Source organism: Anser brachyrhynchus, assembly GCF_964034855.1.
Source record: "Anser brachyrhynchus genome assembly, chromosome: 2".
NCBI classification, from domain to species: Eukaryota; Metazoa; Chordata; class Aves; order Anseriformes; family Anatidae; genus Anser; species Anser brachyrhynchus.
In genome coordinates, this window is record NC_137695.1 from 136,649,497 (window position 1) to 136,668,923 (window position 19,427).

Sequence of the window (19,427 nt, forward strand, 5' to 3'; positions counted from 1 at the left end):
CCTTCCATAACCATGAGAGGTTTCAGAACAGGGCAGGAGGTGTTTACTCGTTCAGCAGTCCACGAAGCTCTCTTGGGACAAGGGTAAGAAAGGGACATTGCAGGCCGTGTGGCAGCAGCGGGTTATGGTTTGGGATAACCACAACTAACGGAATGAGCTTGTTGCTTATTGCAGTGTCTAATGGGCTAGATGCCAAAATAGTCAATTCCATAATTAATTATACTTCCTATATACAGACAAGTCATAATGACCAGATCCAGAAATTTCAAGAATTTGTTTGAAATTCACAGTCTCGTTTACTAGTGAGGCCTTGACTGATTTGCATTTTACTACAGCATCCATTTCAGTGATAGCGCTGGGTGTGTCTGTGGCTTTTACATCCACTGAGGTAATCTTACAAGAGGGGGGAAGTGCAGCTGGCATGAGGCTCAAAATTCCACCCTGTCCGTCAGGTTGCTGCAGCATGGGTGAGGTGGCAGTGCCACCAAAGCATTTCTGTTTGTTTGTTTGTGAAGTGTGACTAGTGGATGACTTGGGGAGGGTGACGTTGCAATATACTCCTGAGAAAATCATGAGTAAGCTGGGATGGCAGAAGAAGGTGACCAGCCAACTCCTCAAAACCAGTCTCCTTCAACAACACCTGCTTTCCCCTACATCTCTGCTTTTCTCTAGCCAGTTTCATGGCCTTTTCCAGCATACCTTCTCACCATTTGAAAGCACCGATCCCCTTTCCCTCTTTCCTGCACCTCATCCTCCACAGGCAGTGCCTGCCGCAGCCTCGTACTTCGCGCATCGTCGGTGGACATGTGGCTCCTGCCCTGCCTTCCTGCACGCCAAGTCAGGCAGCACCACTCTGCCTGGGGCAGCTACCGCATATCCGTGCCCCTCTGAACAGAGGAGGAAAATGCAGTCTGGCCAGATGGGCAGATGGCCTTTGTAGGGGAATTTTATCAGGTTGTGTAGCCGTGAATTACGTGCCCAGGTACGTCATAGGGCAGCAGCACAGGTTCTACGGTGAGAAGAATGAAAATCCAAACATGCCATCAGAAACCAGTTTAAAAGCAAGAGGTCCTGACTTCCACGTCTAAAGGGAAGAAAGAATGAAACCCAGACACCTCCAAGCTAGTTGTTCGAGCACTAGAAAGAAGCAGCCTGGCTTCCTGCGGCTTTGCCTACATGCCACCTCCACCCCAGCACCCCCAGCTTCCTCATGTGACCCTTGCACCACCGCAGCAGACAAGAGATGATGCACGTCGTAGCTGGCTTGGGAAAACCACCGGGCTCACTGGCCAGCTGCTGGTTGCTAAAGGAATATAGGGCAGGAGCTCTGCTTGCCTTTTTCTCAGCAAAGGCATTAATAATTTAAGTGAATGCAGGCTCTTTCCTGTACCAGCCGCTGCTGCTTGTGCAGGAACTTCATAGCTTGGGGACTTGGCACTTTGCTCAAAGTTGGCAGCTTCCTTGGGGAATCAACTGATAAGCCCTGTTTCTGCAGGGAACCAGATGGAAAATGATGCTTTCAGCAAGGAGAGCGGGGCCGTGGCTGTGGCCCTGCAGGCTGGCATCTGCACTCCGGTGCCTGTGGGGACACCTGCTTGAGGCAGCGGGTCACAGATGAAGTGATGTTCCCCAGAAACCTCACAGAAGATGCATTTCCCTCTCTGTGAGAAGAACACTTCTGTGTTACCCCAGCAGAGCTTTGTAAAGCCCAGGTAGTACAGAGCCCTGCTAACCTGTGTTCCTCTCTGATCCGGGCAGTTTTACCAACATACTGCCGCTACTCGAGACTTGCTGCCCCCTCAGTTTTCCCCAGTGACCTCCATCACTGCAAGGACAGCCGCAGGCCTGACAGCTGGGGAGAAGTGAGGGAGCCCGTGGGATTAATTAGGAAATGTGCAGTGTATTCACCTGTAAGAACTTGCAGGATCGCTCCAACACGGGTGACTCTGCGAACATCAGGAGGCAGCACTGCATTTGACGACATTGAGAATTTCCCTTTAGAGGATCAGAATTTCTTTTTGTTGTTGTTGTCCATGACAGGAGAGACCGTACCAGCCAATCTCATCACAACCTGTTGTGTTTATGCTAAGCAGAGAGAGAAAAACATACTTGTCATAGCCCAAAAGTGGTTACGCCTCGATACCGTGCAGTAATTAGGAGACAGATCTAGGTGTTTTCTCACCCTTTTAATAGGTTCCTGCTATTGTAATGGATATTGAAATTCCTCTTTACAGCGCTCTTCATCAGGGTGGCAGAAAGCCATAGAACAAGGTTGGTTGGTTGGTTGGTTTTTAATCACAGAAAATAGTGAAGGAAAAAGTGGCCAGCTCACGTGGTATGGAAGGAACTGAAATGAAAAACAAAGAACCTGTAAAACCATCTTCTTTGTGACCTTTTCACCCTGCTTTACAGCCATGGGGAAATAATTGCCTTCTAATCATTCACAAAATCGGCCACCGGTTGCAGGAATGCAAGTGCTGAACTAAGATATTTGCTTTGGGCTTAGCCCGATCCCAGGGCCGAGCAGCACTGCGCCAGCTCTGTCCCCAGCAAACAGCTCCCTGTGGCCCCGGGCCTGGCCCAGCCCCGCTCCTGTCGGTGCCCCTCGCTGGACCCCCCGTTCCCCAGCCTGGCTTTACCCCAGCCCCCGCTCTCCTCGGTGGTCCCTGTGGTCACTGTGTCCTGGGGACAGCCGGAGACCATTGGGATGGGTTTTGCTCTTTTCATAGAATCACAGAATCATTCAGGTTGGAAAAGACCTCCGAGATCATCTGGTCCAACCACCCCCCTGCCACCAATGTCTCCCACTGAACCATGTCCCCAAGCACCACGTCCAGCCTTTCCTTGAACACCCCCAGGGACGGTGACTCCACCACCTCCCTGGGCAACCCGTCCCAGAGCCTGACTGCTCTTTCTGAGAAGAAATGTCTCCTCATTTCCAGCCTGAACCTCCCCTGGAGCAACTTGAAGCCATTCCCTCTAGTCCTATCGTTAGTTACCTGCGAGAAGAGGCCGACCCCAGCTCCCCACACCTCCTTTCAGGCAGTTGTAGAGAGCAATGAGGTCTCCCCTGAGCCTCCTCTTCTCCAGACAACCCCAGCTCCCTCAGCCACTCTTCACAGGACTTATGCTACAGGCCCCTCACCAGGGTTTCCCCTGCAGGTGGTTTTGTGCCTTTAAATCTGATGCCTTGCGTTAATTGTGAGGTTTTCTTAGCTTATCACGGTCACATCCCAATCTCCATTTACTGCAGAACAAACAACAAAGCAGTGGTGCTGTGTTACAGCAGGCATTACACTGCGTAATGCCCTGCACGGCCTGGGGCAAAATGGGGGACGGGGCCAGGATCTGGCTTTGGGGTGCAGGGCCCAGGCTGGCCCCTGCCTGCACCAGCCCCGTCCCCTCCCCTCTTCATTTGTAGGCTCTATGTAAGAACATCTTTGCTGAAAGTTTGGGGTTTATTGCATTATACTGTAAGCTTCTGACAGGTGATGCAGGGAGAGAGAGTTTTCAGGTGTTCGTTAATCCTAAGAGCATACAGTCAGAAATCAGTTTGTTTCACAGGGTGAGGAAAAGACTGTATTTTCTTTGGAAAGGCAAAGTCTGCCTGCATTTTCATTTTTATTTAAATTTTTTTCGGTGTGTGGATATAAAGATCTGGGCCTCACCATTGGAAGGCCTAAAGCTGCTCACCCGTGCCTTGTATGCAGTAATTTTAACAAACACTGGAAAATGCTACGGCATGGTCAGACACACGAAACGATGCGCAGAAAGTATTTCTGTGAAGAGATTGCTCTGCACAGGTGAGGTGTGGCAGGAAATACCCGCGCCCAGGGCAGAACCTGCTGAAGCTCCAGGTTCCCCCAGCTGCATCCCAAACACGTAGGGCCAGGGAAGCATCCCTCTCCTTCCCTCTCCACATTCCTCCATGTGGACGTGATTACAGAGATTATGGTTCAACTTCCTGCATGCAGCTGAAACCCCTTCCTGCCTAACGCTGGTCCTACTGCACGTTACTTCTCCTTCGTGGCATCTTGCATGTGGATATGAGAGCACCTAGCGATACGCTCTTTGGAAGGCAAAGCCCTGAATTCATGTGAAGGCTGAAGATGCTGGAGATGTGCTGCTGCTGCAGCCCCATTACCCACGTCGGTGCAGCGAGCTGACGGCTGCCATCAAGGCAGTTTTGCTTCCTCACCCCCGGTACCGTGAGGAAACCGCAATTTCCTGAGCCGCTTTTGCTGTTTCGAGCGTGCTCTGCTCCCCAGTGGCTTGTTTCTGACACCGCGAGGAAATGCAGAGCGGTGCTTCGATGACATTTCTCGGAAATAGTAATATTCACTGCCCATACTCGGCAGACGCTGAGCCAGAAGAGGCCATTAGACGGTCGAGGCTCTCTTGCCGTGTGCCACGCGGTGCTCTCAGCTCTCCTGACGCCCCGCTCCCGCTGCCCTGGTTTGTCATTAAGGGCCGTGCTGCGGCCTCAGAAATCATTACTGGGGGAGGGCTGGGACTCTTAAAGATGCAATTAAGAAGCAGATGAGTTTAAATGTAGCTCGACACAGGAACGGAGAGGAGTTGATCCCTTCTGGGGAACGGCTTTTATTTCCCGAGGCTTTTAGCTCTCTCAGCTTCTGCCTTCCCCGCTGGCCCACCTCGCCCGCGAGAGGCCGCTGAGGTGGAGCTGGGTGGGGAAGCGGCTCTGCAGGCCCCAGGAGCCACCAGATGCGTTCCCCAATCCAGCACTACCGCGTTTCCTCAGAAAGGTGCACGCAGACCTGGGTGTTGCCATCCCCGAGCCTTCCTGTCATGGGGGAAAGAGCGAGAGGACGTGCGGCCATGGGCCCTCCTGGTGAGCCACGAAACCAGCCGGAGGGACACGAGGAGGCCAGATCTTCGTGACAAGCACACAGCAGCAGCAAGGCTTAAGGAAACAGGTATTTATTGGGAGATTTATTAATGTTTGCCCCATCAAAGAACATACACGGACCCTACTGGCCTACCCTGGCCTGTTTCTATCAGCCCAAGAGCCAGCAGGACCTCATAATCCCCATGGCCCCAAGGCATTGCTTAAGAGTTTGCAGGCAGGTTGTAAGCAACCATAAAAATGTCCCAAAGCTCACATCTCGGTCCAAAGTCTTGCGATGCTGCAGCTTTCTGTCTCCAAGGACTGCTTTTAGCTCAGGGAGAGGGGAGAAAGAAAAATCCTCTTGTTTGCTTTGGCTGGGGCTGCTGGTGCCTGTCAGCACTTCTGTCAAAAAACCCCACAACACCAAGCCCATGCTGAAACCCCACTGGTGGCCAATTCCCATCGCTGCCTGGTAGTACAGGCTCCTACACGGTTTGCTTCCAAAATATTTACTTTGTGATTAACTTGTGAGTGTGGACATCAGGCATGGTCCCGACAAACTCTGCAGTGAATAAAACGTAATTTTCCTTCGGGTTTACACAGGCACGATGAAAGCTGCACTCAAAGCAAGCCTTGAACAGGAATGTTTCAAATCACTTCTCTTCGGTTTCTTCAGTCCTGGAGTGGAACTGACTTCAGAATATTGTCTGGCCACTGACCTGTAAGAAAAGTTTAAACTTCTTTCATAACTCAGAGAGAAAACAGGGCCTCTCAGTTAGCCCTTTCCAAACCTTCCTGCCCCGGGCACCAGGAAAACCAGGCAGCACCCGGTCCGTGGCACAGCACAAAGGCAGGATGGAGCCCATCTCGTGCCAACACTCAGACCCGAGCTGTCCCGTCGGAGGTGAAACCGGAGGGCTCTGGAGCAGCAGGGCGAAACGCAGCTGACAATTCCTCTTCTGTCTGCTCCTGGGCACGCAATTTTAAATGAGACGCAGCTTCACAGAGTGATTTTGGAAGTCGCTTCCCCCTGGCTGAGCCAGTGCTGGAGCCCAGCTGGGGCTGGCCCGGCTCCTGGATGAGGGGCTGCGCTTCCAAAATGCGGCAGGGAGCTGGCAGGGGCGGTTTTGTGGCAGCCAGCATCTTTAGGAGCGTGTAAAAAAGCGGGACAAAGGACCCATTTCTACAAACCATGGGCGCTGGCTGAGGAAGGGTGTTTCTGGCAGCCCTCCCCCCCCTCCAGCTGCTGCTCCAAGCACAATCCCAGCAGCACCGCCGCACCCCCTGACCCGCCTCCGAAAAGGCATTTTTGGCACTGACACGGCGCATTTGGATCAAAGATGTTGTGCAGCGGCTCTGCCAATCCAGCAGAAAACTCCCCCTGTACAGCAGCTGCTGCTGCTGCTGGGCGGAGGAGGGCGAAAACGCCCAGGAACACAGGAGGAGTGCCCCTGGATGAAGTTTGCTGCTGTTTTCTGAAAATACCTGGCCTGAGGGCTGAAGGCATCCGTGTGGCAGCTTAACTCACGTGGTGCGACCGCAGCACGGGGAGTTGGGGGTGACTGGCGAGAAAGGTGGCTATGTTATACTCCTTTCTGGCAGAAAGCCTCTGCCAAGTGCTTGCAGACCGCTCGTCCGAGCCAGTCTGTGCAGCATGCTCTTGCTCAAAGAGCAGCAGCACCAGGACCAGCCCTGGCTCAAATTCTGCCTTCCCAGAGGCGACTCCAGCGCTGCCGGCTGGGTTAAGTGCTGAGGCTGAGCACAAGTCCCCTGCTGCCGTTTGAAGTTGATGGTGTGGAGGGCTGTGCTATCTCGTGTCAGGAGCTTTATCGCAAGAGATCGGTGCTTTGTGCTCTGCACGGCCACGTCAGCTGCAGGCTGCCTTGTTTCATGGGCCGCATCCAGCATTTTCTCGGAGGCTGAGCACAAGCTGCAACATCTTGGTCAATGTGAGCTAACAAAAACACGAGCTTCTTCAAAGAGAACAGAGCTGTGACATCCTCTGACCGTCCCATCCAACCCCTGCACACCAGATGCTGTCACTGCTGGCTGCTGAAGGATGATTGTGAGGCAGAAGCCAAAGAGCAAGCCTCCCATTTCTGCCTGTGACAATCTCTGCATTAATTCCTTAAAAGGGTTTCAAAACAAGAAGCCTGTAACAGGACCTGATACTAGAGAGAAAGGTAAAAGTAAACAATAACACAGACATCTGTGTGGCCAGAGGACAGACAATGAAAAAATATATTAAAAGCTGCAAAAGATCGGGTTAAAAAAAAATGTGTTGCTTAAACCTCCCCCTGCCAGTAAGTGACCTTAAATATTCTCTGTTTTACTTGGTACGAATTTGCTTATGTTTATTTGGTTCAGCCCGCTCCATGCTGTGTCTCCGGCGTGTCTTATTCTTGTGTCACTCTCATGTCCTTTTGTGAAGCCGGCAATGTCACCCCACCGCTTTCCTTCCCTCCGTGCCAAGGGAGGAGGCTAAAGGAACAAAGCAGCAGAGCTGATGTTTCCAGTGGAGAAAGCATGGTGATGAAGCTAATCAAAAACAATCTCTCTGGAACAATCTCAAGCTAATGTTATTCTTACAATGCTAGGCTTACAATAATCTGAGTTAAATGTGCCATATTGTATTCTTATACATACGTTTTATATATGTTTACTGTTAGATGGAGAAACACACAAATAACCCCCCTGCCCTCAGCTCCTTATTACTGATCTCTACATCTTACCAGATTTAGTCAGAAAGTCTGAATTATGTCAAAACAGGTAGATATTACCAACCCCCCAGGTATTTTATATCAATCCTGATCAGAAATGTACATCCATGAAGCGGTATGTTGGGGCCACACGCTCACCTGCACGCACCTGCATCCCCTCTTTCTGCAGCGTAATCACTTCAGTGGTCAAAGTCAATTTTTTTTTCTAACCACCAGCACAGCAAAATGGAAATAGGCAACTTGTTTTGCTGCTCTGCTCCATACATCATTGCTGAGAATCAGCCACAAAAGGGCTCAGGAATTAGTGCTTAGCTGGCAGTTCTGCTGATAACGCATGAGGCGAAGCAGCCTGCTCGTTTACAGCCGCATTGTCCCTGCTGACAGAAGTAAAAATGTGCTTTTGTCACTGTCAATAAACAAATTGGAAACTGCTCAGGGAGATAGGAGCCCTGCCTAGCCCCGTTGTGTCAACAGGCAGAGAAGAGCAGCCAGCTGAGGGAGATGGGAAGGAGGGAGGAGGATGATCTGCCGGCACCTCATCCTGCTTCTCACTGGTCCTGACCTGTTTCAGGGGGAATTTTTGGACCTGGCGGCCGGTGAGGGCTGAGCGGGGCTCCTCGCTCACCTGTCCTCCTGACGCCGGTGATTGCAGCCCTGCCGGGCAGCGAGGTGTGTCCTGCAGCTGGAGGGAAATTTTCCATCAAAACAACAGGTTTTCATCAGGAAATGCCACTTCATCAAAGTCAGAGTGCTTCGAACCAGCTGAGCGGTTCCTAATGGACTCCTGAGGAAAGCAAGGAACAGATTTTTTTTCAGAAACCGTCTCGTTCATTGATGATTATTTGAACTGCAGGGGAGCCACATCTATGTGTCTGGGGGACTCCTAATATTCCAGACTCCATTTTCCAGAGCTGGGGATGCTGGAAATGCCTACCAGGAAACAGGGCTTGGCTCCCTGCAGTGCCGGATGGAGTCGGGCATCCCACAGGACACCATCTCACTCCGAGGACATGTGGGTTTCCATGCCCACCCCCAGGGAAAAAGGAGCCTGGGCATATTGAAGAGGGCATGGATAACAAAAAAGGAAGTTAATGGGGAAAAAAGGGGGTTTACAGGAACACCAAACCTGAAATAACTGACCTCAAGCCCAGGTTTTCCATTCAGGTCTCACACACGTCTAGGTGTTTATCCAAACTCCCATTTTGAAGTTGGACAGCTGCTGTGCAGCCTGTGAGGACCAAACACACCCATCCTTCCACCGCCGGGCAAGGAAAGCACTGGGGCTTGGTAGCGCTCCTTTTCATTCAGAGGCATTCTGCAGGATTGCAGTTACCTAGCTCCGACAGAAACACTTCCCAGCGCCCAAGGGGCAAGACGCACGCTTATAACCTCCCCGTGAAGAGCTTCCGCTGCTGTTTCTGGTTGATTACCTGCAGTTAAGAGTGCACTTAGTTATGAGCACGGAGCTGAATTCCTCATTAACATCCATATCAGATGCCCACACGTTCCTCCAGAGCACTGGTTTAGCTTCAGACAAGCAAAAGGTGGCAGCCCCCGCGCTGAGAGCAGAGGAGGTGCCCCATAGCTCTGGCTGCGTTTGAGGAAAGGCATTAAATATATTAAATACATCTCCTTTCTTTTGCCTGCAGAAAGTAAAAGGAGTGAGCGACACAGGCAATGACAAGGGAACGTGAGGAAACATGAGGGATTTGGAGGGAAAAATGTTTTCCTATTGTCACCAGTGAGGCTTGGTGCCTACAGCAGGGGTTATGATCTGTGGAACGTCTCATCTTTTTCCCACCCTGATGGACATGGGTTTACTGAACTCAGAGACACAACTGAGCAGTCTTTTACCTCTTTCTCTTTGACCTCTTTTTGCTTTTGCCATATTTCATAGAACCACAGAATGGGTTGGGTTGGAAGGGACCTTAAAGCCCACCCAGTTCCAGCCCCCTGCCATGGGCAGGGACACCTCCCACCAGCCCAGGTTGCCCAAAGCCCCATCCAGCCTGGCCTTGAGCACCTCCAGGGATGGGGCATCCACAGCTGCTCTGGGCAGCCTGTGCCAGGGCCTCACCACCCTCTGAGCAAATAATTTCTTCCTATCTGATCTAACTCTCCCCTCTTTTAGTTTAAAGCCATTCCCCTTGTCCTATCCCTACACCCCCTGACAAAGAGTCCCTCCCCAGCTTTCCTGTAGCCCCTTTAGGTACTGGACCTCTAGTTCCAGTGTTACCTCACTCTTAGCCTCATCAGATTTTCACTACAGGAAAATTATTTCCACTACTTGGGTTTTAATTAAAAAATGGTTTAAATTCCACTCATTATTTAGTGGAACTTGAAGAGCTTTAAATGAGCTAAACATGCATTTATTCTTTTCTTTTATTTTTTTTTATCGTATGGCTTTTCATCTTCTAATTACTCCATCAAGGCTTGAAAAATCACAGATTTCCTACGGCCCGTGTTTCAGGTGAGGGCTCAGTCCAGTTCGCTGTGTGGTATTAAATACAAAGCAGAGATCAAAGAGGAAATGCAGCACTCTGTGTTCGGCACAGAATCTGCCAGTGCTGTTCCAAGGCGTGTTTCAGACGGAGCCATGAAAACCGATTTGCAAAGGCAAACTCGGCTACAGGCTTTCTGAAAGAATTCAGTGCTAACTGAACCAATGATCTTTCTCACTCTTTTTTTTTTTTAAAAAAGGAACTCTATCAGAAAAAAAAAAAAAAAAAAGAAACATCCTTAATATTCCTAACACAAACCAGGCTCGATTCCAGAAATATTTTACCTCTGAGTAAGCGGGGAAATGAGCTTCTTGTGCCGTCCTACTCCAGTGACTCACGGCACGGCGCAGCCCAGAGCATCCTTGCACAGCCCCCCCGTCAGCAGCAGTGCTCAGCCAAGCACGTGCCTCCTCCACAGCTCACGGGCTGCAAGCAAATGAAAGATTTATGGCACGGTGGGTACGAAATACGTATTCCTTACGTGCACTCTGTGACATGCGTTTAAGCTCTGAGAGCTCTCATGTAAAATTAAAGCACGGTAAATGCTGATCTTCCTTAATGTTGTGCCAGTTTTGTATTGCATATCTTGTTCAGCCGCTTCGAGACAAAATCCTGTCCCCACTGGGTTATGGTGGGTTGTCCCAAACGGCCAGTGGATCCCTTTGGTAAGGTAAGCCCATGCCTTATTGGCGTCTGGGGAAAAAAATCAACAAAAATCTTCACAGGAAGGTTCTGCTTCCCCCTTACCTGGTGTTCCCTGGCTGCAGTGAATGGAAAACAAGGCATATTTATTCTCACTACTGTTTTAAGTAAGAGATGCTGATTCTTTAACAAATCCCAAGGCAGCACACATCTTTAAGCTCAAAAGGCACGGCTGGGGGATAGAGCAGAGCCAGGAGGAGAGGCAGACCCATGGCCCCAGCCCAGCAGCCCTCACGCTCCTCTCCAGGCAGAAGCAAGTCGCCAAGCAAGCGATATCCAACGCAACGAGAAAAAATGATTTCCAGCTCTCCAGCACTGAGGCTTGGTGCCTACAGCAGGGGTTACGAGATGCCTTCTGATGTCACATATATCTTGTCCTGATGTGCCATCCTCTTTTCTCTAGCATTCATTCCTTGACTACCTTGATTACCAGGGCACAGACCCAGGCGCGCCAAGCCCTCGCCCGCGGGGCGGTGTGACCCGACTCGCAAAATCTGCTTTGCAATGACCCAGGAGCCTGAAAAAGCTCCTGAATCAGTGCCGATTATTCGTGTGTCACTTCGGATGCAAACAGCAAACAGCTCCTGGAGGCGAACGGTTCTGACAGTCGGAAGATACCGTACCACGTCTCATCTAGAGGAGCTGTTTCCTTCTCAGTAGGTATGACGCGAAGTCCTTGACAATTCCTTCTTAGCAGCCACCATCTTCAGTCACCCTAAGCTCTTTTTTTTTTTTTCCCAGTCAAAATAAATGCTAATACAATGCGGGTCTTTACACGCAATATATCCTTTATAAAAGGAAGTCGTGGGTGTTCTTGTTTGCTTTATGGTTTATATTTTTGCAACAAATAAAAATACCAAACTAACTTTCGGGAAATAAGAATTTATGCACCGAATTTATGCAGGCTGGGTGCAGCAAATATCACGCAGTTCACTGGTCCTGGTGAAAATGAGAATGAAAAACGTCCTCCCTCACACGTTTGCTCAAGCATTGCTAAATGAGCAAAAGCTTTCATATCGTGGTTAATTACAGAAATGGCAATGTGTCTTTCATTGTATCGGAGCGAGAGGAGCGAGATAAGAAACGAGAATTACAATATAACAAAGCCAATTTCTGAACCCAGCTGTAACCACGGCAACCTTCATTCACAGTATTTAACTGGGAGTATAGAAAGATGGTGCACTTGGCAAGCCGGAATAAATCATCTACAACATTGGCTTGCAAATGTTGCAAAGACGTGAACTTTTACAAAAATTAAACTTTGCAACCAAGTTTACGTCTGCATAAATCACTTGACATTACCTCTGCATTCCCCTGCTCACGTTGGCTGCAGGTAAATGTCCTCACCGCACAGGCAGACGTTAGGGGAGATACATTTCAGGATGATGCACAAAGGGAAAAAAAAAATAGATGAATTCCAAAATTAAATATTAACACAGACCCTAGTTGAATACGCCGTGCTGGTGCAGCTGGCGTTAAAAGCTGGCACCGTCACCAGCAGTGAGGATTTTAGATTTCCTCGATCGTACAAAGTCGAGGGGTGGCCCTGAGCCAAGTTCCCCTCTCGCTCACGTTTTTCCCTCCCACTTTCGCTGGCGTCAGCAGCCTCAGCCGCTGCGGTGTCACGGTCCCCGGCGGCTCCCCGTGCGTGAGCTCGGGTACGGGAGCAGTGTGCTATTAACAGAAAACAAAACAAGAGAGAAGTCATGGATCGATACCCTGACGTTTCCTCCCCGCATCCAGCCTCTCTGATGCTCTGGGCTGCCAGGAGGGCACTTCTCTCGCCGGCTGCTCCCTGGCACTCGGTGCAGCCCCATCGCTTTGTTCTGCTTCATACCGTGGCTTTTTTCCTTCCCATTTGTGCCAAAATTGTGTTTTTAAAGCGGAGTGCCCATGGCAGAAGTGAGGGACCCAGCTGCAGCCCAGCCTGCCCTGCTCCTCGGCTGCGGGGGCAGCTCCCAGCAAGAACCATTTTGGAAAGGATCCCGAATCCAGCAGGTGATGGGAGCCCCCTCTCTGAGGAGGGAGGAGGGGGAAAATTGGGATCAGAAACTATTTATGTGAACCTCTGTTCAGGAAGTCTTTGCATTAGGGTGGGCTCTCCGGGGAGAGAGGCTTTGTGCAGCTGCAGGCAACTGGTGCAGAAAGTGGCTGTAGCTGGCGGGATAAAGCAAAAGGAAGAAAACTAGCAAGTTTCCAAAACCAAAACCAAACCCTTCCTCTTTATATATTTGATGTAGCTGTCTGGTTTGAGGCAGCTAGTGAATGTGCTTTCACTTGCCATTTAACGGTGGTCAAAAGAAGAGGAAGAATGCCCCAGATGCTTTGACATCCACTACAGCAATGTGCAGTGACAGTCTCTTAACCAGAGGTAGCCCCACAAAATTGGTTAGTGGTGCTTGGAAGTGAGAAAGAAGGAATTTCTAGGTCACAGGGACGGGCAGATTTCTGGCAGGACTCCTATCACCGAACCTCCTCCTCCACAGCTTGAGAGCAGAGCCATAGCAGGGACGCAAAAGATGAGGTAGCAAGGTGCCTGGCACCGCTGTGATTGTTGCAGGCACGCCAAGACCCTGAAAACCTGAGGGTCTGGCACTGTGAGTGCTGTAAACGCGGCTTTAAGGAATGACTCTGCAGCGCGGATTCAGTCGTGCTGTAGTCCTTTTTCCCTTAATTGAGTTTTCCTTGTTTTATGTACAAAATCCCTGCTCAAAACGGGCTGGCACTGCTGGCTACCAGCACGCAGGGCTTTGAGACCAGGAGGTAGGTCTGTGCCCGTAGCTCATCCTTAGGTATTTAAACCCAGCCTTATTATTTTTTTTTTAGAGGAAGACCTGGCAGCATTTGTAAACTTCTCTTTCCTACCACGGCTGGAATGCCTGGGTGCGAGCCCTGCCGCAGCGAGTGTCGGAGCCGGGCAGCAGGTCCCGTGCCTCTGAGCACAGGCTGGGCACGGGGAGCGCACCGTGCGTGCGCATGGGGCCCGAATATATCACAAGCTGGAAGCGCTTCAGAGCTGCCGGCGGCGCAGATTCGCTACTCAAAGCCCCGCATAGGTGAAGGACACAAGGCGCTGACCTTTCCTACAGCCCTGGGAATGTGGCTGCGGCCCCAAATGACTCTCTAGAGCTGCCGCCGCTGCTCGAGGCGGAGAAGCCTCTTTGCCAGCGCTGTGTCTCTGAACAAAGCACCTTTTTCAAGGGTACTTTCCAGGGAGAGAGACGAAATTCTCTCTGATTCAACAGGGCATTCAGATCCCCCTTCCAGGCTGCTGCAGCGCCTTCATTCTGCTACGTGGGCTTCAAATTAAAAGTTAACGAAAACCAACGCACTCCTCATTTCTCCTGAGGGGCATTTGCTGTCTCATTTCACGGCTGAGAAAAGTAAGTCGGGAGAAAACACCTCCTCGTTTGACAAAGGCTGCGGGGTCTCCGAGGGCTGTCTGGCAGCAGTATCATTGCATCCGTGTCACTGCTGTCACGCTGCGCTCCTTTTCCTAAGGGTGCCCTGCGCCAACCTCCCGCACGGCAACGTGTGCGCGAGGCGAGCATCATCAGGACTGCCGGGCACCCTTAGTCCTCCCCGGGGAAGCGACCGAACGGCGTCCTCAGAAAGCTGACAACCGGAGAGCAGCAGAAATCACGGACTCATGTTTGGCACCGGGTGTCGCGCTCGCAGCTGCGCTGGGTGCCTGCCAGGAGCCAGCTGCCCGCAGAACATGCCGTCTTCGGGCTGCTCGACCCGAGATTGTTCAAGAGGGTAACAGCGGCGCCAGGGAAGCGAACGGGCCTTCTTTTCGCAGAGCTCTTGCTTGGTTTTATAGCTCTGCTCCGGAGGAAGGCGAGCTGGCTGCCAGTTTCCAGGCGATGGCAGCTTCACGCAGTGCTTGCCAGGTTAACCCAAGGCTTTTCTTTACGGCTCTGGGAAAGACATGCCTCCATTATTAATATATAAGAAAGATAGAAACCTTTCAGTCATATATTCTACCCGCTGATACACGCAAATACAGAATAGTAACGCTTGAATCTAGGAAAACCTGTTGTTTTTTTTTCCTGTTTGATCCCAGCAGTCACACCGAGTCACGACCCTGGTACTGGTTACGCCACAGCAGACTCGAGCACTACTCTTTATACAATTCCTTGATTTAACAAGACACGTACAAAGTTCCTGTTTTTTCTGAACAAAGCAAAAAACACGCGGGCAAACAGCAAGAGCCTACCTGTGAAGCCTTTTCCAGGAAGCCCTTTGCCCTAGTGTTCTCTTTTTCTGTCGTTTTCAGTGTCATGCCCCTGAACTCACTTCACTGCGCCCTTTGCATTTCTACCCTTCATTTATTATTTATTATTTATTATTTATTTATTTATTTTTACTATTTTTTTTCCTTACATGCACATTTGTGACTCTACAGACTCATGGGGTGTGCTGTTGCCTTACATTGTGATACAGGTGCAATATTTTGGGTGCTGGATTGTACTGTTCTGTTTTGTTTTTGTTTTTTTGTTTTTTTTAAATAATCAAGGAGTCATTTAGCTGCTTCCTCAAGCTGAACCAACACAATGTATCTTACCTCACCCCATAAATTTCTTTTGCTATTTTCAGTAAGAGTTGATGTGATCACATGTTGATTGCATTTTGCTACGTGAAAATGGAATTACGGTTGCACATGTGGGATTTTGCAAATGGCCAAAATGACATTGGGATAGTTGCATAGCCTAATGGAAAGAAAAAAAAAAAAGAAAAACCCAAACCAGCCAGCACTCCCGGGGCACGACTCTGTATTAGCTGCTGCTCCCTGGCCCTGCTGCATGCTCTTCCCTCCTGCTGGAGGCTGCCACCCGCCCCATTCTGCCCGCCGAGCAGTCTGTGGAGCTGCCCCCTGGACTGCTCTGTGTGAAATGATCGGAGCTGGAAAATGTTCTTTGGGTGCTTCAGAGCACTTCCACTTTAAAGCATGGCCAGCCACGGGATTAGCACTCTTGCAGGGGTGGTGATTTGGAGAGCCAGGGGAGGGGACGTGAAGGAGGAAGCAAGAGAGAGCCGTCCTTTGTACGTGGGCGCAGCCAGATGGCTTCAGGCTGCCAGACCACAGCGGGAACAGAAACACGAGGACCTGCCCTAAGGACCTCCACCGCTGATGTTCTCCTCCTCTTACCTGACCAGCAGCGCTGTGACTAAAGCAGATCACACAGGAGCACAGCGACCATTTGTCACCGTAAGCGGGGCGTCCACTGGGCAGAGCGAAGCACTCGAGTGGGCACTTCGACTGTTTTCCAACAGTACGGGAGGTTAATTCTTGTGGGCGCTGAAAATGAATGAGCATTAAGGCGGTGCCTATGATGGCAACGTCTGTGAATGAGTTTGTTTTCTGAAGACTGAGAGTAAATACTTAATTCGTTGTCTCACGTGTGGATGCATGATCACATCAGCAATGCATTTAAAAGAAACGGGAGCACTGTGACACTGCAGCTTGATAAGGAAATAGAAATACCGACTTGAAGTCAATCAGTGCCTGATAACCAATGCTGTAATTTAAAACGTAAATGCCTTTCTGAGCTCATCTATTCTAAGCTGGATAGAGCCCAGCATGTTTCAGTTTTTAAATAACTCATTCCCATGACCTTTGCAACTCACTAACTTACACAACCGCGCAAAAAAGAGCCTCGTACACATGACTCAGGCTGCCTTAGGGGTGCTGAAATTTAAGAAGGCAGCCTACATAGCATGAGCACAAGCAAAAGGAAAATAAAAGGCTGATTATATAACATGCAGCCAAATCGAACAAACCTCTGCAGTCATACAAAGCTGTGGGCTTCAGAGATGCAGCCACAGCTCAAAGAAGTTTTAAAGAAATCCCCTGATGTCGCTGGTGTTTAGCCCCAGCGTTTTGTATCGGAGCTAGTAGGAGAGAGAAATAATCCCTCCTCTCAAAATCCTGCTTTAAAACACATAGCTTGCAATCTGGACGTGCTCCAGGACATCTGAAACACATTGAGTAAAATGACCCCGGGGAAAGAGTAAGGTGCCTGGATTGCTAACTTGCAGGCCCAAAATCATCTGCAAGAAACGCACGCTGTGAGTTCTTGAAAACATGCCGGGTAGCGGTCAACTTTCGCTTACTGAATGCCTTTATGTCGCTCCTGGATCTTTCTGAAGGGTCCTCAAAGGCAGAGTCCACCTGTGGGGAAATCTGATTTTGCACCACCTCCCTGACTCCTGCCATCGGGGTGTCATTGATCCGTGCAGCTGAATATGCAGATTATTTGGACTTGCAAGCTAAATCCAGCACTGGGCTGGAATCCAGCCCGAGGAAGGCACCCAGGTGCCAACCTATGGCAAAACCAGAGCTGGGATTCCTAAATGACCTAAAAACTCCCGAGGGCAAGAAAGGCAGTCTTAAAGCAGGCCTGGTGGAAATGGTCACAGTCAAGATTTATCTTACAGCGAAAAGCCTGGCTCAGGAGCATAGCTTTGTACTGTTGAGATCCACAGGATCTCTCAGAGGGAGGTGTCAGTTCCTCAGTGTCAGCTCCTCCAGTTCCTCAACACCATAACAGAGCTTGACTTATCTCCTAAGACATGCTGTTGTTCCTTCCTCTGGTTCCTATCTCACTGTGTGAAGCTTATTCCCTGTAACTGGAAAACACTGGTCTAATTTTCACCTTGCGTCCGCACCACCTGCTTTTCCAGGAGAGCACCCTAAGTGTCCGGTCAGCTGAGGTGAGGGTAATCCCTACCCCTGCACCGACGACTGGTGTCCGACACGCAGGAATCCACCGCGTCTTGGCTCAGAGACAGCGGCCGGGGCCCCGTGACCTTCTGCTTAGGGCACTCAACCTGGAAGAACGAAATAATTCACTGGATCTGGCCTTAAGATTTCAGATATTTTAAAACGTTTATATTAGTTAGACCACATTCTCGGTTATTTGTCTGTGTCTAGACCGAAGCTAATCCTTACAACGGCCAACAGGAAAGTATTTTCCTTGTTTTGCGAAGCCCACTGTCTGAGGACAGGCAGACAAGCCAGGCTGAAGGTAGGAGGACAAAACAAATACGTTTTTGGTTTGTTGTTTAAAAATATAACCTAAACATACAGTATAAAGCAAAGAGTAAATATTTATGTAGGTGGGTTCACTTGAGATAGTAATTCTATTTATTAACCCAGGAAAATAGTACCCTAACTCATCTTTCTTCTAACGAAAAAATAACAAACACTTATATTTTTGCATCACATACAAATTTTGAACCCCAAAGGACAGAGCTGGGTCTTATTTTTCCAGTGCTTAGGCAAGAATAAACTGCAGGAAAGTAAATAGGAGTGAACAGGAGGTCACTTTTGGCCGGTAGTCCTCCTTGTTACAAGTGGAAACGGGACCTGATCTCACCCTGGGCAATAAGAGATTAGCTCAGAGGCCGTTCCTGGTTCTAAATCTAAATTTCCAGTTTCCTTTCATTTCCATCACTACTTTCCTCTCCAAAGTACGCCCTCGTGCCAGGAAGATAGCACCCCCTGGAACTGATTGCTTCTCCTCATTGCTGGGGAAATTGCTGCTCTTTAGCATTCATATTTGCCTGGCGAGATCTCAGCCAGACAGCTGTTTGCACAGACTGGCTGCCGGCTTTCCGTCTCCTTACTACGGCGATCTCACACAGAGAAGCAAGACCACGTTCGGTTACCGATCTCTGAAAAATCTTTAATTTCAGGAGTATCACGTATGGTAAAATGAAACCGTGATATCATTGTCCCAGCAGTGTTAGGTAAAGGATATTTCATCTGTTTCCGTCTGGAAAAATTCAGGCAGATTCCTCTCCCCTCCCAACTTGCATCTCCACTACTTCCCCTGGAGCCTTCTGAATCTTTTACACATCAGCCACCACAACTGCAAATGCAGTTACCTTTTTAAATGCCTGTAACAAATTTAAGAAATGCACACCAAGAGCAACAGCTGGAGAATGGATCAGCCCCTTCAGAGCCAGGATTGTTGAAGCCAACCTCCTGATAGCCTGAAATTGTTTCCACATAGAACAGGCACTGATAATGTCATAAGTGTCTTTCCTGAAGCTTGCCAAAAAGTCTTTTCCACTGACATTTCGGTGCAGTATCTCCTTTACTTCAGCAAGTTAGCAGAATGCTTTATTCCTGTACTGGGTCTGGCTGGGATGGAGTTAACTTCCCCTGCAGCAGAGAGCGGTTGTGGTGGAGTTCGGCTGCCTAGCAAGGTAAAACCACCACAATTCCTCAAATTGGATACCAAATCCTGAAAGATCTACCCAGATGAAGTGTGTAGGATAGAGCACAGCTCCTATAAAGTGCAAGAAAATGTATTTAATTATCTGCTGATGAGATCTGAGGAATATGATAGGATGGTGCAAGGAAGTCCTGAAGGGCAACAGGCAACAGACACAAGCTGAGCAAGAAAAAGCCTGTTTAAGGGGAAAAAAAAATCTTCACAAAACAAGTGGTGAAGCATGGGAACTGGGGCTCAGGCAGGCTGGAGAGTCTCAGTCCTCAGAGGTGTTCAGAACCGGCCTGGCCGAGGCCCTGGACAGCCTCACTGAGCTGTGCAGGTGGCCGTGCTCCGAGCAGGGAGCTGGGCTGTGGGACCTCCAGAGGTCCTGTCCTAGATTATCCTGGCTCTGGGACGCTGGATCCCAACT

The 19,427-nt window shown here is 49.8% G+C and overlaps 1 long non-coding RNA gene across 7 annotated transcripts; it reads right to left on the bottom strand.

Moving 5' to 3' along the window:
- Positions 1-85: 85 nt before the first annotated feature.
- On the bottom strand, positions 86-16,956 carry LOC308190998. 7 transcript variants are annotated; one of them, XR_013947625.1, is made up of 8 exons: positions 12,558-16,956; positions 12,075-12,446; positions 10,355-10,496; positions 8,710-8,999; positions 8,195-8,353; positions 7,718-7,946; positions 2,183-7,330; positions 86-2,085 (listed from the first exon to the last, which is right to left on the bottom strand). It is a non-coding gene; the product is annotated as an uncharacterized lncRNA (long non-coding RNA). The 7 variants fall into 7 exon arrangements; XR_013947626.1 differs by having other exon boundaries at positions 7,708-7,946; XR_013947627.1 differs by having other exon boundaries at positions 86-1,009; positions 1,909-2,085; positions 2,183-7,946.
- Between the last annotated feature and the right edge of the window lie 2,471 nt (positions 16,957-19,427).